At 42.4% G+C, this 5,277-nt stretch overlaps 1 long non-coding RNA gene across 1 annotated transcript; it reads right to left on the bottom strand.

Moving 5' to 3' along the window:
* Nucleotides 1-305: 305 nt before the first annotated feature.
* On the bottom strand, nt 306-5,033 carry LOC148774016 (uncharacterized). Its single transcript, XR_016036175.1, has 3 exons — nt 4,836-5,033; nt 3,537-3,616; nt 306-438 (listed from the first exon to the last, which is right to left on the bottom strand). It is a non-coding gene; the product is annotated as an uncharacterized LOC148774016 (long non-coding RNA).
* Between the last annotated feature and the right edge of the window lie 244 nt (nt 5,034-5,277).

Genomic DNA, 5,277 nt, shown 5'->3' with positions numbered 1-5,277 from the left:
CAGGGCAACCGGATGTTGATGGGGTGGCAGGACTGAAAACACCCCAGTTCTTGGCTTTAGAAGAAGCTGAGCACTTCTGAGAGTGAAAGGGAAAACTTCCAACATGGACTCTGAGGCACTGGTGATGGCCCTGGGGGATGGGAAGTTTGGGGTCCTTTATCTATCTTCTGGGTACCATGAAGGTCTCCCGGATTCTCAAGTGACTCCCAGAGAGGTAAATGCTCAATGGTGACTGAGATGGAATTTCTACCCAGCCTGGAGGGGGTCAGGAGTTTGATTAAAACAAAGAAACATCAATGTCCTACCTTTGAGCTCGGGGGCTAAGACCATCACATTCTATGAAGGATCCCGTTAGAGAAGGTGAAATGTTGGATTCCATACTGCAGGATCTGAGTGTCTGTATTACCTGAGAAGTGCACCTAAGCTGAGAAACAGGAGCTAGGAGAGAAAGAAGCACTTTCAATGTCCATAGGCTTGTCTGGCCTCTGTCCCCTGGTGATCAGTGCAAACCTAGCATGTTCAGTTCAGTTCAGTTGCTCAGTCGTGTCCGAATCTCCGCGACCCCATGAATCACAGCACGCCAGGCCTCCCTGTCCATCACCAACTCCCAGAGTGCACTCAAACTCATGTCCACAGAGTCGGTGATGCCATTCAGCCATCTCATTCTCGGTCGTCCCCTTCTCCTCCCGCCCCTAACCTTTCCCAGCATCAGAGTCTTTTCCAGTGAGTCAACTCGTCGCATGAGGTGGCCAAAGTATTGCAGTTTCAGCTTTAGCATCAGTCCTTCCAATGGTGCTAAATGAATGCTTAATGAGTAAGCAATGTGTTTTCTGTCTTTCTTCTAGCCCTTTAGAACCTGACAGAATCTGATATGGATTGTTTCTAGCTTAGAGTAAATTTAAATACATGTTATTCCTCCTAGATATTTACGGTTAAGCCTGATGTATATTCATGGAATAAAAGCCATTTCTCCCCTTAAAGGGATTCAAATATGAACATATTGGTTTGGAGTAGGTGACCCAGAGACCTTTCCAATTCTCTTGAAATCAGAACCCCAGGTGTTATACAGACACTTACTGTGTGCCCACTAGGTGTCAGGTTCTAGTGTTAGTTGCTCTGCTGCTGCTGCTAAGTCACATCAGTTGTGTCCAGCTTTGTGTGACCTCATAGACGGCAGCCCACCAGGCTCCTCGGTCCCTGGGATTCTCCAGGCAAGAACACTGGAGTGGGTTGTCATTTCCTTCTCCAATGCATGAAAGTGAAAAGTGAAGTCGCTCAGTCGTGTCCAACTCTTAGCGATCCCATGGACTGCAGCCTACCAGGCTCCTCCGTCCATGGGAGTTTTCAGGCAAGAGTACTGGAGTGGGTCGCCAGTGCCTTCTCCGGTTAGTTGCTCAGTCATGTCCAACTCTTTGTGATCCCATGGACTGTAGCCCACCAGGCTCCTCTGGCCATGGAATTCTCCAGACAGGAATACTGGAGTGGGTAGCCACTGCCTTCTCAAGGGGATCTTCATAACCCAGGGATTGAATCTGGGTCTCCTATATAGCAGGTGGATTCTTTACCATCTGAGCCTCCAGGGAAGCACTTTAAATGAACTGCAAGGTAAGTATTCTTACTGGACAGATGGTGAAAAGGAAGTTCAGAGAGGTCAAGAAATGAGCTCAAAGTCACACAACTACTGTTTAGCATTCTCAGCCTTCCAAGGACTCTGTGGAAAGGCAAAGGCTGGGGTAGGGGGTTAACCACCTGGAAGGAAATGTTTAGCCACCATTTCCCAGAAGAATAACAGGTTGCTAGGACTAGTTGCCTAGCCTTTTCTTCTATACATTGAATTTCTGAACAGTAGCGCTTACATAGCTGCAACAGGCTCGATGCTGGAGGAAACATATTAAGCTTTTCTCCCAATTGTTTTCCCAGTTATTTGCGGCTGATTTTCCCATCAATCATCTCGAAAGAAACATAGATCAGTCTCTACTTCATTAGCTTCATCTGAAGCCTGGGGAAGTTTAGCAGGAGAACTGCATGATTTTGAGTAATCAGCTTTCTGCCTTAGCATTTCCCTGTGTGCTAGCAAGTATCTGGATTACCTTCCTGTGTCTGCCCCTGATTTATATACAGGGCAGTCTGGCTCATGTGGAGTCCAGTTCAGCGATGTCCCCAGCAATGTAATGCAGTGTGAATGGAGGGTTAATTCCTACCCCTGTTACCAGACCGATTACAGAACAGACTTCCAGATCCAACTATAAATCATAATGCAGTGTAACTATTCTCAGGTCTCACAGCACCTCAAGGGCTTGGAGAGATGATTTGCCTGGGAGTTATTTACATTTATTGCTTCTCGTTTTCGTAATGCCGAATACCTCCTATTTATTATTTAAGGATTTTTTAAAAACTGAATCCTTGTGCCAAAGCTCCCTGTGTTATCAGCATATGGAAATTAGGAGCTTGTTTTCTGCTGGGGGATATAGGGTTCGTCCGGTGAGGGTGCATCTCAAAAAAGAATTTGTAAGGGGCCCATTTTTTTTTTTTTTATTTCAGAGTATTTTGGCATTTGTGGAATTCTGAAGACTCAGGATTCCTAAATAAACTTTTTTTTGGCTATAGCCTACAAAACATAGACAACTTGAAAAAATTAAAATGTATATGATGACAGCATTATCAATATAGGATTTGGCATATTTATATGTGTAGCATTTTTTTTTTTTTTTGGTGCTAAGTACTACCCATGGATACATGGTTGGCATAGTCAATCCTTTTAGTCACCTCAGGAGATGAGTAATATTATTACCTAGTAATGATATTATTATTATTATCCACAGCTTATAGGTGAGAGAATGGGGACAGAGAAGTTAAGTAATTTACAGGAGGCTGCTCAGAGGGAATAAGAGGTAGATGAGGGATTTAGATCCAGCCAGGTGGTCTGAAGCCATATCTCAAAATCTTCAACACCATTCAGGGTGGTATTTCCATGTCATTGTTCAACAAATATTATATTAATGGCCATATATATGTTTATGTTGTTACTTACACTGTATATGGGCTGCCCAGGTGGAGCTAGTGTTAAAGAATCCTCCTGCCAATGCAGGAGACATAAGAGATGCGGGTTCAATCCCTGGGCTGGGAAGATTCCCCGGAGGAGGAAATGGCAGCCCACTTCAGTATTCTTGCCTGGAGAATCCCATGGACAGAGGAGCCTGGCAGGCTACAGTCCAAAGGGTCGCAAAGAGTCAGACATGACTGAAGAGACTTAACCCATATAGACACTGTATATATAGCTTAGTGTTCCTCCTTTTCTTCTACTTAACTTTCATCATAAGCATTTCCCCTTGTCATTAAATTGCTAAAAAAAATTTTTTTAAGCTGTGGCAGGCTTAATTGGCTACATTTGCAGAAAATGCATATTTGTACATTTGTAGAAAACAAAATATTGATGTCTCATTTCATGTCATGTTCCAAAATAAATTCCAGATGGATTAAAGATGTTTCAAAGTTCTAAAAGGAAAATTAAGAAAAGATAAGTAAATCAGGCTCACCAGAGTTCAAATTGAAGTCCAGTTGGAAGCTCTGTGACTTGGGAAAATTAGTTAACCTCTCTGAGCCTCTGCTTCTTAATCTGTAAAAATGGAAATGACATCTAATTTAGAGGAATGCTTTTAAAGGAATAAATGAAGAGTTTAACAGTGTACCGGCATTAAACATGCTTCCAGTAAATGCTAGATATTGTTATACATAGCACTAGAAGAAATTTGTCCAAAATTTCAGGGGGTAAACAGCTCTCACCTTTGCCCTAAACACTGACTCTTAATAAACTAATCCATCTAAATAACCAGATTCCCCCCAGCCTCCATGCCATCATGGTAAGAGAGGTTTGTTCTAATTGGTATGTAGGGAGGAACTGCTTTTAGTCTTATCTGTGGTTCAGAGTGTGTTAAGTCAGCTTCAAATTAAGTTCAGAAATGTGAATGTTGTCTTCCCTTCTCTCAGCTTCTTCTTCTTTTCTGTTTTGTTTTTTATCATAGAATCACAAGTGAGAGGTTAGAGTGTGAGTCTGCATATTTAGAAGAGACACAAATGCGATTTCCATAACCAGCCTTCAGTCTTCAAGGGGAAAAAAAGCTGCCATAATTGCTAAGCAGAAACGGTTGCTGCTGCTGCTGCTGCTAAGTCGCTTCAGTCGTGTCCGACTCTGTGCGACCGCATAGACGGCAGCCCACCACGCTCCCGTCCCTGGGATTCTCCAGGCAAGAACACTGGAGTGGGTTGCCACTTCCTTCTCCAATGCATGAAAGTGAAAAGTGAAAGTGCAGTCGCTCAGTCGTGTCCGACTCTTAGCGACCTCATGGACTGCAGCCTACCAGGCTCCTCCGTCCATGGGATTTTCCAGGCAAGAGTACTGGAGTGGGGTGCCACTGCCTTCTCCGTCAAGTAAGTTTAGATCATTTCAAAATCAATGATATCACCTCAGAAAGTTAGAAATCTAAAATTTTAAGCCTCTGACAACAAATCAGCATTTCTGAGTAACTACTTGTGAATTATATTTCAGAGTTTCAGGTTCCACTTAGCCCAACCCACTCACCCAAATAAAGTCAGAGCTGTTTGTAATTTAATATCAGGTCATTGACACTTAACCATGTTTAATTTTTTTGACATCCTGGATGGTAAATCTGCACGTAAACCCAGTGTTATGCTCTCTGCGTGTTTAGGTCTGGATGATAAAGCTGGACAGTGGCATTTCATCAGAAAGTGTGAAACAACAGGTGGGAGATTAATGAAGCAGTTGGCACTTCCAAAGATTCTAGAACGACTGTTTCAGCACCATGTCCTAGGGTTACCTTTGAGAAATGCAGTTGGAACAACAGGCTCATCACCAATCCGTTGACTGCCTGACAGAGTACTTGAAGAGGTAGGAAAATCACTGTTAAGAAGAGAGTCATGTGAGAACAGTCTAAAACTTGTTGAATATTATTAGTGTGACAAGATATATAAAGAACAACGACAAGCAAACTGGGATAGGTTTTGTTGAAAGCTGTTTTTAGTTCAAACATTTGGTTTAGAATACATATATATAGCAAGAGAAAGCATGGAATATACATACCTGTATACATACATCATATACATATACCACACACACATATATAACATATACATATACACATAATTATAAATACATAAAAATATATCCTCCTATCCTCATGTTTTAGTTTTTCGGTTTAAATTGGCATCCTTGGTTAACTGGCTCATCTGGGGACTTGTGTGGGTCCTTTAGGCATTTTG

This window comes from Moschus berezovskii, chromosome 24 (genome assembly GCF_049115385.1).
Source record: "Moschus berezovskii isolate FMDL1 chromosome 24, NW_MosBer_1.0, whole genome shotgun sequence".
In the NCBI taxonomy this organism is placed as follows: domain Eukaryota; kingdom Metazoa; phylum Chordata; class Mammalia; order Artiodactyla; family Moschidae; genus Moschus; species Moschus berezovskii.
The sequence above is the reverse complement of the archived record's forward strand: the minus strand, read 5'-3'. Positions and strand labels throughout refer to the sequence as shown.